This window comes from Hippopotamus amphibius, chromosome 12 (assembly GCF_030028045.1).
Source record: "Hippopotamus amphibius kiboko isolate mHipAmp2 chromosome 12, mHipAmp2.hap2, whole genome shotgun sequence".
Lineage (NCBI taxonomy): Eukaryota > Metazoa > Chordata > Mammalia > Artiodactyla > Hippopotamidae > Hippopotamus > Hippopotamus amphibius.
In genome coordinates, this window is record NC_080197.1 from 83,651,335 (window position 1) to 83,668,900 (window position 17,566).

General features: G+C 46.8%; 1 long non-coding RNA gene across 1 annotated transcript; it reads left to right on the top strand.

Moving 5' to 3' along the window:
• Positions 1-394: 394 nt before the first annotated feature.
• On the top strand, positions 395-6,604 carry LOC130832707 (uncharacterized). The gene is made up of 3 exons (XR_009048358.1): positions 395-880; positions 5,422-5,487; positions 6,340-6,604. It is a non-coding gene; the product is annotated as an uncharacterized LOC130832707 (long non-coding RNA).
• The last annotated feature ends 10,962 nt before the right edge of the window (positions 6,605-17,566 follow it).

Genomic DNA, 17,566 nt, shown 5'->3' on the forward strand with positions numbered 1-17,566 from the left:
CATATACCTGTGAGTGTGTGCACCATGCTAGGTGTGTGTGTGTGTACGTGCACGTGTGACAAGCAGGCCTCTCTCTGGGCCAGGCTGCTGTCCACCCCCCCCCCCAAACCCGGTGAACAAACCTCTAACAACAATCATAATAACAATAAATACTAAATAACAATAAAACCAGGAGTTAACAGTCCCTCCCTAGCAGGATAATAATAAAATGCAAGAGGAGATATTTTGAGGAGGGGACAGGGAAAGGAGTCATGATCACAGCAACTGAGGGAAGACAAGAAAGGAAGGAAGGAAGGAAGTTAGTGTCTTCCTATGTCCTTGGGGGGCTGGGTTTGGGAACCCCCCTTCCCAGATGAGGTCCTCCGGCCAGAGGAGGAGAAGGAGAGCCTGCAGGCCGCTCTGTCCTGCTTCTCTTTCTCGGCTTTTGCTTTGTGCGATCAGGAGAGGAACCCCCATACGGGATAGTTCGTGGCTTTGGGGACAGTTTGGAGCACCTGTTTTAAAGAGGAGGCCAAGCATGCAGGGTCAGGCCCTGCAGGGGCAGAGAGGGATGGGGCGATAACCACAGCCGGGGTGCAGGCCCGGCGACCGGCCGAGGTGCCCTGGAGGACCAGCCGCCGGGCAGAGATGGAAGCTGAAAAACATGTATGGCCTTGCCCGAGAGAGGGGAGAGCGAGGCCGGGGCTCCAGCAGCCCAGGGAAAGTTGCCTTCCTGGGGTCTTTTCCAAAAAGAGAGAGAGAGTGAGTGAGTGAGAAGAGAAAAAAGGGAGGGGTTGAGGCGCGTTGAATTTTCCTTCCCGAGCTTGGAGCGGAGCGGATTTCCATAAAGAAAGAGAAGATCGAGGTCCGGATCCTTCCACGTCCTCCTCATTCTATCCAGGTACAATTTGCTGATAATCTTATTAATTTATGTATTGGGGGAGGATGGAGTCAGACGTGTAGAGATGCGACCGACGCTCGCTCTCGCGGGGGAGGAAGCCGCCCCATGGTTTCGGGTCTAACGAAATCCCCTCCCTTTAAAAAACAGTTGTATCAAAAAAGAAAAAAATCAGAGAGGAAATATAAGAACACAAATTAGCCAACCTTTTAAAAGAGAATAAAATAAAATGGTCATAACAAATGAGCTGTGAGAACTTTTAAAAATTTTAAGTCACAAACCTTTTCAGAGGTTTGGATTCTCTCTTAACAGCCGGTGGCCCATCTGGTCTGAAAAGAGACGGAGAAATACACTTTCCACTGAGTCACTTCTTTAGGGCCAGCGCAGACGCACAAAGATTCCAAAGAGACCCCTGGGCGTCCTCGCATTTGAAAACCACACGGGGTGGAGGATACTACGATAACCAATCGGGCAAAATAACAATAAAAGGAAAGAACGGCGGTGGAAGCGCTGAGCGCGGGGAGGCCCCAGGTTTGGGTTCCAGGCAGCCGCCTGGCGAGGCAGCTGCCCCGGGCGATGGGGCACCGGGCGGGCCGGACACCGACGGGAGACCCCGCTGGGTCTCGGCTTCCCCCGGCCCGGCCTGCAGCCCCCTTCTCCCAGCCTCCGCGCCCCTCCTGGCTCTCTCGGCTCGGATGCCCGGTCGGGGCGTCCCTGGCGCGGCGATTTGGGGCCTAAGATGAGGGACAGTGACTCAAGCCAGACTCTGCTTCATTTTTCTCCCCTAGGCCTCTCCACTTGCCCGAGCTCTCGGCCGGGAGACTAAGGTGGAAGGGGCTTCTGGGTTGCCCCCCACCAACGCCTGCCTGGTTTCCCAAAGTCCAGCGACCTCCAGCTCTCTTTGGGGGGAACATAGAAATGCCGAGGCACCTCTGCACCGTGCTCTCGACAGGAATATCTTACAAAGAAGAAGAAAGGCGGCTTAGAGTCATGTTTACATCTAGTTCTACAGATCCCTTCCCATCTGGAGAGTTTATTTATAACTCCCTCTATAACTCTCTCTGTTTGGAGGCACTGGTGGCTCTATTGACAGACTGATGTCTAGAAAATATTGCTCTATCTCTAACCATACCTAAATGTGCTGTGGTTGTATTTACAGATTTATGCTTGAGGAAAATATAATTATTTCCATTGTATTTGTGCATATACAGTAGTTGTAAGAGCAGATTTATATATGGGAAAATATACGACTCTCTTCTAGCCATCCAGCTTTATGGACATTTGATATCCTGACAGATTTATATCTCTGAGCAGCTATATAGATAAATGTATATCATTGGAATTATGTATCAGGAGATATATGCTTATTGATTGTGATATAGAGTAGTTAGAGCATTCACTTAGAGCCATATATGGCTATGGAGATATTTCTATATTATCACTATATATAGGCATATCTATTTATAACTACATAGTTATAAAAATAGACATAAGTAATTATAGTCCTATATGTACATGCTGCTATCTGGCTAGAGTTATAGACACTTGCGAATATAACTCTATGGAGATATCTGTATGTATATAAGGGTGTAATTATCTCATGATGTGTGTGTATTGGGGCTTAGGCCAGTCTATCTCTGTACAGGCATATTTATATGCAGGGGCTGGGAGAGACTTGTTCATGGAAATGTTTCCAAAGGGCCAACGGGGAGGCTCTTATCTGGCCAACTAGGAAACCAGCTAGCAGAGTTCTTTACTTATGTAGGGATGAAGTTACAAGAGGGTAAACAGAGCATAGGAAGCTCAAGGAGAGGAGGCAAAAAGAAGGAAACTGGGGCGCAGGACAGATAGGGAAGACAGAGGTAAACAGCGGGCATCCATCGAAAGTGGAACCAGTTTTGTGAGGGGCTGGTGCAGGCAGGCATGGGTCTTAAGGAAGGGGAGGCAGTGAACTGTCCTACCACCCAGAGATACTCCACCGAGGGAGGGAGGCAACGGGCCTGTTTGGCTTTTAATGCACCAAAGATCGGCTACCACCCAGCCCCTCTCACACTCCCAGTGCGTTTCTCTCGAACCCTAATTTTGGGGTCTCAAAGAGTAGGCTTTAGAGATGAAGAAATTTAGGAGGGCAGGAAGTGGGGTACACTTTTACCACCTCTGCTCTCTGGTAACGTGGCCAGGAAATCAAGGTAATGTGACCCAATAAAGCTTGCTTTAGCCTGCCTGCTGTGCCCCTGGGGAGCCTGATGGGTTGAGGGGTGAAATTTCCAGTATTGGGCCTATTCTGATAAGAGTTTGGGAAGGCCTTCCTCACCCCTCCTTCTCTGAGGCCTGGGCTTCAGGGGCTTAATTCTGCTCCACTGGACCATTTCTTCTCTTTTGCTTCCCAAATTAGGATTTCTCGGGGTCCCTCTAGCTCCCCGATAGCCCTGTCTTGAGCCTTTGTGGGGAGACATTGATGTTAAGGCACAGGGAACACAGACTTGAACCTCTGTCCCTCACTTCTCCCACTCACATCCGCATGGCTCTCCCGCCAGCCCCCTTCCAGGTGCCACTGGGCCCAGGAGCCACACTTCTTCTCTTGTACCAACCATCCCCTGGGAAAAAGACACTCTCAACCACATTTCATTTTTTTTAACTGGGGAGTCGCAGGCATCTTTGCTGAATGGTTGCGTGAAGGACCTTCCCTGCCTAGTTTCAGCGGCCAGCAGGGCTTCCAAGATCTTTAGGATGCTGGGAAGGGAGTGGAGACCCCTCAGCTAGGGTTAAAAGCCAAGAGCCAGCCCCCAAACAACCCTGCCCACTGGATTGGAGCTCCAGATCAGGGACTCTCTCTGCTGTCTGGCAGAGGGGTCGCCCAGTACATACTTGTTGCAGTAAACTAAATGGCAATCATTTCAAAAGCTTTTGTCAGAGGGAGTCTCACCCTCCCGGCCACTTGCCACCACAGGCTAGGGCATCTAGGTGCCTGGGCTGCAGCCGGGCTGGGAGATCACGTGGTTGCTGGCCACAGTGGGCTCTGGTGGGGCCAGGGGTTAGTGCCAGGGCAAGAGAGTAGCTCGAGCCCCGAGATGGTGGGGCGGGGGGTGGTTAGGGGGTAGAGTGAGGCACCTGGAGCCAGGAAATGGGAGAGGGGCCAAGGCAGGCTCTGCCCCCCCACTGTCAATCTCCTGGTTCCCAGACCACCAAATATATTAAAACTAAACCAGGGGACTTTCCTGGTGGCACAGTGGGTAAGAATCTGCCTGCCAATGCAGAGGAATGGAGTTCGATCCCTGGTCAGAGAAGATCCCACATGCTGGGGAGCAACTAAGCCCATCCACCACAACTCCTGAGCCTCGAGCCACAACTACTGTGCCCATGTGCCACAACTGCTGAAACCTGCACGCCTAGAGCCCCTGAACCTAGAGCCCATGCTCTGCAACAAGAGAAGCCACCACACTGAGAAGCCCGCGTACCGCAACCAAGAGTAGCCCCTGCTTGCTGCAGCTAGAGAAAGCCTGTGCACAGCAAAGAAGACCCAATGCAGCCAATAAATAAATAAATAAATACATAAAATATTAAAACAAAACAAAACAACAAAGAAACTAAACCGGAGTTGAGACCTGGGCTGGGATGCAACTGCCAGTGGCCCTGAGGGGCCCAAAGAGGAACCACCACTTTATTCATTAAGAAATACACAAATGAAACAAACATAGATCAGTGGAGGCAGTTAGCCTGGCTGAGGAAACACCGCTGTGCCTCAGCCCTGCTCCAGGGATGCTACCAAACTGATCAATTTTTTAATGTTTTAAAAAAATTTTTTTAACTTTAAAAAGGCTCACGAATTTTCTGATCCAGAAATACCCCCTACTCAGGTGGTTTCATATAGTTATTTCTTGTCATAATTCCCCCTGCTTTGGTCTCTGTATAATAGTTCCTTCTGAGAGTTTGGGGACAGGCAGTCACTGGCACGGGGTGAGACAGGCAGGTACCGTTTCCCCCTCTAGTGAGGATCCAGGTCTGCAGGATCCCATCAAGGCTTGAAGCAGTGAGGACCCCCACAAATTTGGTCCCTTTTTCCCCTAAGGACTCTTAGAGGCAATCTGTCCAGTGTCTGGGTGAGGGACTGAGGTCTGGAGAGGGGGCTAAGTTAAACCTGGGATCTCACTTCTAGTCCCCCGGCCTTTTGACAGTTTCCCCTGCAGACAACCAGTCCCCCCCAACACCTAATGGTCACTGGGATGGTGGATGCTTTCCCTACAGAAACCCAGAAAGAGAACTGAGGGGCCGGTATTTACATATGTTTGCCTAAGCTGGACTCCGGGCAGGTGTCTGGGCTCAAGCCAGGAGATGGGGGCGGTTTGCTGTAAACCTCAGAACCTGCAGTGTTCAAATAATAGTTAATTGTCTTCGGCCAAAAGGAAGGAAATGAAGAGACACTGGCCATACACTGTTGAGCCTGGAGAGGTTGGGTCCCTTTACCTGAATTGGAATGGCTCTTTGTGGTTTCTGGGTCCCAGATCCCTTTGAGAAACTGATAAAAACAATCTGCTCTGTCCCAGCAAATGCACGTACACATTGTGGACAGTCGCGGGATTATATGGAGCTGGGAAGCCCGGGATTTCAAGGTTGGGTGTCCCTAATTTACACATTTATTTACCCTTTCTTTCTGTGACCCATCCCCAGTTGTCTGCTTTTTGCCCTTTCTGAGTCCTCTTGCTTGGGAGTCAGGAAGTTTCTCCCCAGGTATAAGCCCTGCCTTTCTTGGCTAAGCCCTTTTCCTTCTCTCCTTCATGAACACAGGCACCTGGCAGAGGCCTTGCATGTTTCTGCCGAACTCCTTATCTGCTCTCCTGCAGGACCCAGGCGAGTGGCTGTTAACTGAATCCTCGTCTCCACTGCCCAATTACTCCACTAATTCCTGAGGGTGGGGAAGTCTGGGGGCATCTTGGCAGCAGTAGAGGCCTGGCTATAAGGGGACCAATTCCCATCTCTAGTGGAAACTTGGATGCGAAGAGCAAGTTGCAATTGCTATAATAATAGTCATAATAATAACAATAATAATTTATTTAGCATATCATTAGATGTGTATTTACTGTCTTCCCTCTGCTTTTTTACAAGTGTCTCCTAAGGAATTCTCACAACACCCAGGGGAGACAATAAGAAGCTAATTACCACCCTTCAGCTCCTTCTCCTCCTCCCATCCACAAAGTCACCCTCTCAGAGATGGAGCATTTACAGAACCCGTCCCGGTTTTACACCAGCTTGACAGTCTCCCCATTCCCAATTCTCCTCTCCCATATCCCGGTCCCAGCTTTTTCCATCCCAGTTAGGGAAGTTTCCCCACAATTAGGAGGAGGGAAGGCCGGAGAGGGGAGCAGCTGAGGCTCACAGAATTGTATGTTTTCCTGACACAATAGTTAGGATAACGTGGGAGGAACCAAATTCTTACTTCTCTGATTGCTCTTTTGCCTGCACAGGGTTTCCAGGCAGACCGGTTGAAGAGAGGACTTGTGCTGCCATGATGCCAACACATCTGAATCACGTGTAGGAGGGTGGCCAGTCCTGCAACTGCAGCAACATCAGTGGCCTTCAGACTGTCCAGGCCAGATCTCAGAGATGCCAGGCCCCACATATCTATTGGCCTCTTTTGGCAATGAAAAGTAAAGGAGGAGGGGAGGGAGGAGGGAAAGAAGGAAGACATATCTGTCTCTGTGTGTGTGTATATAGGTATATACGTATATAAATTTATCTGCACGTACATATTCATAGACATATTTTTCCTGAGTGAATAACCATGGCAATGGCTATACTTTTTTAAATATTCATTTCGTTAAACTTTTTTTTTTTTTTTTTTTTGGCACACGGGCTTAGTTGCTCCATGGCATGTGGGATCTTCCTGGAGCTGGGATCGAACCCGTGACCTCTGCATTGGCAGGCAGATTCGTAACCATTGCGCCACCTAGGAAGCCCCTAAACTTTTAAATATAAATGCCTATCTTCTCACAGATCATAATTAAAACACAAGCCACACACAGGTTTTTGGATGACAGATTCTGGATGGACCTAAAAGGCCCCCTGGAGTCCCAGGGATCTGCCCAGCACGCTCCTAATGAACTCATTGCTCAGCCCCAACCCAGGGTGGAGAACTACAGCTGCTCTCATAATAGTCTCGGTCAGAGACAGAGCTGCTTGGCCAGCCATCGAGATCCTGAGTGTTGCTGCTCAGACTGCTGGGACGTTGAGGCCAGCCCTGCACCTCAAGTACACAATTGCTTCTGGAAAGAAGCCAGTCTGGGCTGGAGGGTGCAAGAGCCAGGTAAAGTCAATATCAAGGCAAACTGGAAAAGTTATTATTGTATCTACTTTTTACCTCTCTAAACCTTAGGTGGCATTGTTGACATTCTCTGCCAGTCCCAAGGCCCACTTGGTGTCTTTTCTTGTTTCTCTAGTCTTCATGTCTTTCTGCTGCCCACACTTTCCACAGTATGCCTTTGACCTTTCCATATCCCCAGTCCTATCAAAACTTACTTGTCCTGAGTCCCAGCCCAGTATCCACTGGGGAAAAGCCAGATTACCAGATTAGGAAACCTTAACCAATGCGTTCACATGTATATTCTCCCAGGAAATTATGTGCTTTTTGGTAGGGGTCTGCAGGAGCTGTTGCCCAGGTGGAAAGAAATAGCTATAATGATGGAATTTCAGATCCATGGCAGGTGGCATGATATAGATTTGTGTGAGGGTGGTATATGATTTTTCTTAAACCATATCATGAAGGCAGCCACCCATCCTGTCTGTGGGGAAGACCATCTTTGCCCACGCCTAAGGTTTCTAGGCCGCTTCGAGGGATCCAGAACTCTTTCTTCCTCTTTTATCACCAGTTTTTGAGAGGTCAATTAAGTTGGAAAAAGGCTGGATTCCATTCAGGTGAGAAGATTATGCAAGAATTATCAGGGAGGGTCGGGGCTTCTGATTTGTTCGGAATATGGTGATTATTCATTCCATGACTCAGTTCCAATTCATGGGCAGTGTCCTGAAGCCTTCTCAGTACTCGTAACTATAATAGCTTCCATTTATAGAGGATTACTATATGCCAGGTGCTTTATACTGAATTTGATGAGGAAATGTAATCTCAGAAAGGTTAAGTCACCTGCCCAAGGTCGCTTAGCCAGGTTTGAACCCTGGCTGTGTTTCCCCATCTGCTAGGTTTTAACAGTTCCAAATCATGCCTCCTGGGTTAAATAAACAGAAGATAACCATGGAAAGGAAAAAAAATTTTTCTGAAATAGTTTTACATCCTCTGGACACACAGAGGCGGCTCCATGAGGCACTTCCACACTGGCTTCTACAGTGGTCCAGCCAAGCGCGTGTACACTCTGAATTTTCATCTCCCTGAATTCAGCTTTCCTGCAGCCTCTGTGATTTTTTTCAGTATGATGACTAGCCTCACCACTTAGAGTCCAGCCCTTTCCCAAGACTGGAATATACCGAGAGTTCAGGCGCCTGGTTTCTAGGAGAGTCATTGTTTCCACTTCCCCAGGCAGAGTCTAGATTTCTTGTAAGGCTCAGCTAACATGAAACTGAGAAGTATCTAGAGATTAATCTTCAGAGCCCCTCCTCTCCCTGAGCATCCCCCCTAAGCACTACTTTTCTGGTTCTATCCTTGTTTGATAAAGTATCCCAGGGGTGCTTTTGTATTTTAAAGGATGTGATGTGCAGAGGACTGCACTTAACACCATGTGCTCTAATGGTGAAACTTAAGGCATTTCAGTGGCAGGATAATTGGGGAGGGGGAAAGCAGAGCCTTCCCAGGGGCTTTAAGCTGCATCTCTGCATAAGGCCGATCCTGCATCTCATTATCCATTAACTTCAGATGAAAGCTATAAAATTGGATCCCTTTATTCTGATATTTGAAACTAAACAGAGAGTGAGCTGACGTCTCTGTTTTTACCTGGCTGCTGGCATCCTACAGACACCCTCCCCATTGTCCTGCCCCATCTTGTCTTTGCCTCCCTCCTCAGGGACAGAGTCCTTAAGGGAGACAGCTCCCCATGGTGTGTCTGCAAGGGCCCTATGGGAAAGGTTGAGTTGTCAAATGAGGAGACACCACAGCTAACACCCCCACTCCTCCAACCCCCACCTACTCTGGAATGAAGATGGAGAGTTTTCTGTGCCTGGTTTGGTTCACAGAGACACATAGTCCATCATTTGATTTGCTACAAAGAGTATTCCTTCCCTGCCCCCCAACATCCTCTAGTTTTTGCTTAGAGTCTCAGAGCTGGAAGGATCTTAGTGATAACCTAATCCAACCACTTCATTGTAAAGGGTGGGAAACTGAGGCTCAGACAGAGACCAGAACCCAGGCATTCTGATCCCCAAACCAGTCTTCTTCCCAGCACCACATTGTGTCTAGCTCTCTTTGCATTATCAGCTAGATATTTTTGGAGTGGCTTCCTCCAAAACCCAGCATCTGAGCTTGCTTTTCACGGCAGAGAACACAGACACCAACCATGTGGACTCACGTGCCTGGTTATGGTTACTTTTTTGGCACATGCTGTATCATACTCACACCACCCTCCACAATCCCACTGGCGCCCATCTGTGATTTCTGTGAAATTAGAGGGCCTTGCTAATAAACAAGGGAAGACCCTGTTTCTGTGCCACATTATGTGTCAGCTCACCTCAATCCACTCCCTAGGGCTGGCCAAGACCTGGAGAAGGGCTGAAGATCTCAGGGCAAAGAGCAAAGGGATAAGCACACATTTTTTTTTGCCTCTGACATCCCACCTCCAGCCTCAGATGGGGAGAGAAAGAGGCTGTCTTGAATACACAATTTTTCTTAATATGTTGTCAAGCCTTCCTCAAACCCCAAAGAGGAAAAAAAACTCTCTTATTGTCTAATTCTGAGGACTAGAGGCAAGGGAAAAGGGTTGAGCTTAGCATGAGGAATGCTGATTATACAAAAGAAAGAATTTGCCAGCCATGAAAGCTGTCAGACACCTGTGTTCTTTGAACACACCAGGTAAGTTCTCATCCCCCTGAGACAGTCAAGTTAACCTCACAGGGTTCCTTCCAGTCCAAAGATTCTGGTTAGAAACTTCCTTTTCCCAGTGTTTGGTGGTCTGTCTAATCCCAGATTCCTCAGGCAGTGCTCACTCAGTTTCCCATTGGGCTTTGGCTCCGGAAAACATTTTTAAATCTCATGTTGGTTCCAATCAACTTCCCCATCTCTAAGAAAGAAAACAAAATTGAATCAATTCAGGAACAAAATCCACCAGATCACTTATCAGTTTAATGTGGGCACAATAGCACTGGACTGGGGGTCCAGAGCTTTGATGTGTGTTTTAGGCTGAGTTATGTCCCCCCAAAATTTATATGTTCAAGTCTTAACCCCCAGTACTGGAGAATGTGGCTGTATTCAGATAGAGGGCCTTTACAGAGGTAATTAAGACAAAATGAGGACATAGTGGTGGGCCCTAATCCAACATGGCTGGTGTCGTAGGAAGAGCAGATTCGGACACAGACAGACACAGAAAGATCACATAGAGCCAAGGCCATGTGAAAAAGACCATCTACAAGCCACGGAGAGAGGCCTCCAAAAAAATCTACCTTGTCAACACCTTGGTCTTAGACGTCTAGCCTCCAGAAGTAGGAAAAATAAATTTCTGTTGTTTCAGCCATCCAGTCTGTGGTACTTTGTTATGACAGCCCTAGCAAACTACTACAGTGTCTAAATGTGTCTCAGCCATTCATTCGCTGTGTGACCTTGGATAAGTCATGTAAAGCTCTCCAAGCCTCCGTTTCCACATAAGCTCCAAGGTCCTTTCAAGACCTAACATTCTGTGATTCCGTACAAAGGAAAGCCCTGATTATGGTACACAACTTTTACTCTCTTGCTAGTGATGTTGGTTGTAAGTAGACACAGTTCCACATGCATGTATCATGCAATCACACACACAGCCTTGCATCACTTTATTCTTCCAAATATACAGCCACGAACACAGTCCTTTCCTCTTCTAAATACCAGGGTAGATCCAATCCAATGCAAACACATTTGGGTTCCCTGACTCTCAGGTGCTGCTGGCGCATCTTGCAAAAATTGGCTGAAATGAGAACATTTTAGTCAGTTGACTGGTTTTGGTGAACACAGTGCCCAACAGCCCCACTGGTTTCTCTCTGCTTAGTTGATGGATCTTGTTTTTAAACTGTCAGATCCTGCTCCTCGTTTTTGACTCGGAATCACTCTGTGGCCATGTGAGGCCTAGTCAACCACCTGATCCACTCAGTTCCATCACTGTTATTCTTTGAATTGATTGGCAAGTTGACGCAATACAATCAAACCCAGACAACTGACAGCCTCACTCAGGCCCAGAGACAGCAATCTCACGGCATGTCTATAAGATGCCAAAACACCCACTTGGGTCACTTAATTCTGTGAAAAGTCAGTCTAACCTATAGCTGTAGCACAGTGTAGGCAAAGCAATGTCCCCTGTCAGCCTGAGGTGACTTGCAGCCTGTACATGGCCAGTGCCTTTCCCCTTCTCACTGTGCTGGCTTGTTAGGACAAAGAAACATGTTTTCGTATGGACACATACACACATACATACCATGCCACACTACTCTTAGTCTTGTCTTTCTGGGAGAGAGGACTAAGAGATAGAAAACTTGTGCTGACAGGAGCAGTGGGAAGGCCTGGGAATGACTTCTCTTAGGTACATATTTGCATGAATGTGACTCAGATTATAGCTTTTGCTGATATTTGGCCCAATTGATAGGATGAGAGGGAAGGAGCCAACTAGAATGGGGGTTGGCCATGTTAACTGCTTATGAGTAAAAATGGACCAACATGCATTTGCATGCCTCTGGGCTTTTGTGTTTGGATTTTTGTACTTTTGTCCCAGGACTTGCATGTTTTTGTATCCCTGTATATTCACATATGTCCGAGTGTTTGGGTTTGTGTCTCTGTGTTTTCCCACATGCCTGAGTTTGCATCTACTTGCACATTTGCATCTGTCTCTGAATGTCTGCATGTGTTTGTACATGACCTGTGTATGGATGGGTGGATTTGCCTGTGCCTCTGTGCATATCTCTTTTTGGGTTTCTGTATGAGGGTGCTATTACATGTATCTGCATGTCTTTGGAGACCAGTAACTCCAATGAGGCTTCAGACATCTCTCAAATGCCTGGTAAGCCAAAGGTGAAATCTGATGCTGGAGAATGGTTGGGCTGGCCCTCTGTTCAGATTTCTCTGGCTCAACAACTATTTTCTTCCAAGATGAAGTCTGCAGAGTCTTCCAAGGGCCCCTTCTTGCTGCCTCCAGCACATTGAGACCTCCAGGGTGCCCTCTCAGTCCATTTTTAATGGACCTAATGAATACAGGGGGGTTTATGGAGGTGAACTGGGATTTAAGAGGGAAATAAAAAAGAAAACTTCATCCCTTCCTCCCCATTCTCCTCATTTTCCCTTACGAACATTCATGAACGCTGAGCATGAGGCACAGGGAAGTCAGCTGTTCTGCATTTTTGAGACCTTTTTCACACTTTAAAAGCTAAAAAAGATTTGCTGAAATTTTTTAGGTCACTATGATAATCAATTGTAGTTAGGCTGTAAAAAATCTCTTTACATTTTAAAGATATTTATTGAATTGTTCACAGAAGAAATGATGGGATGTCTGGGATTTGTTTCAAAGTATATGAGGTAGTGTTGGGTTCAATCTAGGTGAAACTAGATTGGCTGTGGGTTGATCACTGTTAAAGTGAGGTGATGGGTACGTGAGCATTTGACGATATTATTCTCTCCGTGATTCTGTTTGGATTTTTCCATAGTAGAAAAGAATCACAGTCATGCAGGCATCTCCTGTTCTTTCCCCACTATACTCTCTATCTGGAGATGTAGCTGAAATTCTAATTATTTCCCCCCATTATGTGGATGAGGAAGTGGAGGGCCCTCACTGGGTAAGTGATTTGTTTAAGGCAACTGGGAGTAGAAAGCTCTGACTCGAACTCTGGCAGCCTGCTTCCCACCCAGGGTTCTTCTCATTGGACCGTGCATAAACATGAGCCTCATACAGTCATAAAATATAGAATTTGTAAATAAATACCTATCAGATTAATGAAATCACCGAGGCTCCAGTTGCTCATACATTTGCATGGTGCTTACCTAGACAAGTATATGGACATCCAAAGGTTCCACATTTGCATCTGCAGAGACACATACACACCTCAGTTCACACAGCTATGCTTCCTTTAGTTATACACTAGTAGATCACTTATTTGAAAAAGGATGTTGCACATGATGTCCAGGAAAGAAAAAAAAAAGAAAGGGATCAGATTGTTACTTCTAGGTGTGCCTCTTCTCTGTGCTCATGCGAAGAACAGGGCTATCTACATGCCCCTGGTAAGAATGTACAAATAGGGGACTTGGAAGGAAGAAGTGTCCCTGAAATTAGAAAGATCAAGCCCAAAGACCACAGACACACAGAGAGTCTGGTGAGGAAGGAAAAATGTTGATAAGCTGGTGCCTTGTACCTCTCAATAAAACTGCAAGTTCGCACGCAGGGTTACTAGATATATTTTTTTCCCTCTCATATATAGATATGTTTAAGATAAATAAAACCATCACATACACTTCCATAAACAGTGCATGGCACCCAGCCACCTTCGTGCATGCGTTACGCAGCCATGCCTTCAGAGGGAGGGATCTGGAGCAGGTGAGAACAGGTGTTGGAGTCAAGGACAGGAGTTCTGGTCTCCTGTCCACCACTTGCTGAGTATGTCATCTTCAGCAAGTCACATCACCCCTCTCTGGCTCAGTTTCCCCTTTGGAAAAACAAGATTGATATGAATAGCTAAGCTGCCCATGTCAAACTATGCTAAACATAAAAGCTATTTTATCTATAAATCTATATATTACTCTACCTATTCACAAGAATGAATATGCACAGGTAACATACATAACATATAAATATTTGTACGTATGCATGTCTAGCTATCTATCTAGCTATCTAATTTAATCTACAGGATAGAAAAATTGAGTAAATCGCCTAAGATAACGCAATTCAAATACAGCATGGACTAATGAAATGATGAGTCTTGGAGTTATAAGCACCACTGAAGAGCTAAAAAAGGTGTCCAATACAGTTATTATGGAGTTAGTTCTGCTGGTTATCTCTGTTTGTTAGATCAGTGGTTTTTAAAATGTGGTCCAAGGATCTCCTGAAAGGGAGCTCTGTGAAGTCCTTTCTTTCCCAATATATATCTGTATGAGGCTATGTACTCCACATACTTCAAACAAACAACATATCACAACAAATTGAACGTAGAAACAGATATGAGAATCCAATTGTTTTCTATTAAGCCAGACATTTTAAAGTTATGCTTAAGTGTAAAACAATGACATTCTTCTTACTAAATTGTTTCATAAAATGTAGTTATTTTTCATAAAACGTTAGTTATTATAACATGTAATAGATTTATCATTGTTTTAAAAGACTTTTTTAAAGTTCCAGTTTTCATTTCTAGCAAGGTAAACATTGATTGGTGTAACTCATATAGAAAGAGCTCTTAAAATAATTTTTAAGAGCATAAAGGGGTCCTAAGACCAAATAGTTCGTGAACCACTGGATCAGAGCCTGTAGTTGATGAGGACAAGAACCTGTCAAGGCAAAACCAAGCCAAGCAGCAAAGCCCAGGTTAGGTTCTGCTTGCCCTCAGGCTGGCGCTGCCCCCACATCCTCACCAGCACTCCCTGCCAAACTCAGCTTCATCCGAACAGCCAGTGCCCAAGTCCATCATGAGCAGAGAATTGGTTCCGAATGCCCCCTTTGGGGTCAGGCAAGTCTGACTGGAGTCCTGGTTCTGCCATTGGGGCATATCATTAGCTTCCTGGGCCTCACGCAGCTTCCCCTTGCGTAACATGAGGATATAACAACTTCCTTGCAATGTTATTGTAAGGCTCAAATGAAACCAAGTTAGCACAGTTCCTGGTACATAGCAAACACTTAAGAAAATGCCTATTATTGTTAATAATAACATGAGATAGCACTTACTGAAAGCTTACTGTATGCCAAGCACTTATCTAAGTGCTTTTCATACATTAATCCACTTAATCCCAAGGCAATTAAGAACCCTAGGAGAGAGTTACTCTGCAGTTGCTGCCGCTAATGTGGTGGTGGTGGTGGTTTCCCAGGTCCTGCCTATGGGCAGAATAGTGTAGATTGGAGGGTTAGATAAATGTTTGTGGTTTTGATTTAACTTTGACATATAAGTGACAGTATTAAGTGAGGAATCTGATCTTCCAGATGCCTCTGCCTCCTGCCTCCTTCTTATACAGCCACCCCAGGCCTATGGAGCCAAGTTGTAGGATCAAGAGTGAGTCCTCCGGCTACATGGCCTTCAGCAAACGGGCAGGCCTTTTAAACAGTGTATGGGGAAGAGGTGACAGCAAAAGCCTCTCTCACCAGTGATATCAGTGATAAGTCAAAAAACCTACCTCACAGCTGCTCTATTTGGGATGTTATTGTTGCTTATAGCCTCTACACACACACACACACACACACACACACACGCATGCATGCCTTCAGCAAAGTCACCTCCCATGCATATATGAACAAAAGAAATGAACGTGTTGAGGTCCTTGCCACAGGCGTGTTTAGAGCGTGTACTTCTAGGTAAACATGTATGCAAAGAGAAAGGACTGTATGAAATTACAGATTGCAGGGAGGGACTTTCTCCCCAGTTTTCCCCCTTCCATCCTGACTAACTAGCAAAGATGCTATAACAAAATACAGGCTCCTATCTCCTGTATCTTTCTTAGATCAAGGTCCCCCAGAGAACATCCTGGTTGGTCTAGGTCTATCCAACCAGTTGGGGGTGGGTAGGTAGATCAGCTGCCTCTTATTGTCATGGAAACTGAGTGGCAGAGCAACAGGGAGCATGAATCTGGGGCTCTTGGTCAACCACCAATCTTCAAAGAGAGAAGACGGGCAGGATCCCAGGCAGCTCTGAATCTCAGAACAGAGCTGGAGGGAAGGGAAGGAGGAGGATTTACTCTTTTCTACCAGTTTTCAACTGTGGGCACTAAGGCAAGGACCTTGGGATTATTCCAGTCTGATGCTCTGGAATACAAGGTGGATTCTTGCTAAAGATACGTCTACCAGACAGAGTTCAAAGGTCTTGGGCCTGAATTATCTGGACTGAGACCCAACTGGATTGACTAAGAGGATAAGACAGGCTACTGTTCACCCTGACTAAGTTTCCCACCCTCTCCATCAAGCTTTGGAGACCACAAATTGCTGGATATGAGTGGAGAGAAGGAGGATGTGAGGGAGTCACTTTTTGGTTTCTTTTTTATTTTTTGGAAAACAGAGAAAAGAGACCCTCCAGTGTGTACAGTGGAGGGTCTTGGCATCCTCAGTTAGGTTACAGAATTCTGGGAGGGATTGACGGAAATTCTAATTGCTCAGAAAAGGACTTTGCAACCAAGAGAAGGGGCAAGAAAAGGTGCTAAAGAATGACCAGGTAGAGAGATTAGAAAAGGCCATCTCCCCCTATAGTCAGAATATGAAGATATGTTCAAAATCTGGAGCCCAAAAAAGCACAGCAGAGAACTGGGGCAATTATCAAAATAATTCAGCACCAAACACTTCGACCTCAGATTCCTTGCTTTTACCTGAATTTAATGGATAACTGTCCCAGTGAGAGAAGAGACTTGTCCCTGGGGACCAAGACTCAAATTGTACAATTCCAGGACCCTCTCCAGCTGGGAGAATGAAATAAAAGGCACTGGGGGTTGGAGAGGGGTCTCAAGGTTTGGCCTCAAAAGTCTCTGGGCTCTGGGGTAGCAGAACAGGCTAGAGGCCAGAGGCCCTCCATTTGGGGGCTTCTTTGACTGCTAGAGGGGGAGAGAGGAGGGAGGAGGGAACGAGGAGGGGGGAGAGGAGGGGGAGGGGCAGGCAGGAACAGATGCTTCCAGATCTAAAGAAATAATTTGAGGGGGACAGGCAGGATCAAACGGAGGAAGAGGAGGGGGAGGAGGGAAAAAGGAAAGAGAACAAAGGTATAGTGGGGATTGGAGCCTCTTTGGTGGAGGAGAGATAAAGGGCAATCTGCATGAGAGGGCTAAACCAACATCTGTCCTGGGCTGTAAAACAGTGTTCTATTTGCTGTTGGCCCAGGGGCCACTCTGGAGCGGTCAGATGGGCCCCTGAGGTGACCTGGACTAGGGGCTCAGCCAGGAACCTTTGAACCTCAGCTGTCCCTCCCAGATTGCCGCCCCCCACCTTTTGGTTCCTCTTCTGCTTTCTCAGTTGGGGGGGAGTTCGAGGAGGAGCCCTGGGGCTGGGGACTATCCCAGCAGATTACGGGGATTATTGCGGGATGAGAGGGCAGAGGAGCAAGAATTCGAGGAAACAGGGAGCACAGAGAGCAGTAATGCTGGGCTTCCCTGAAACTGCTGAGCAAAGACAGACAGACAGACAGAGCTGGGGGCAGTCACATTCTAAAATGGTTCCAAATCATCAGAGAGACTGAGTCCAAAAAGAGAGGTTTCCGGCTGGGAGGCCCACACCTCCCCATCTCCCCTCTGAGCCTGATCAGGCAGGATAAGTGTGAGGTAGGGGGCTGGAGAAGGGCCGCTAAAGGCAGGAGCAAACGCGTGTGGGGACTATCCCATACCTCCCCCATTTTCTCCTCTCCCCAGCTTTTCTT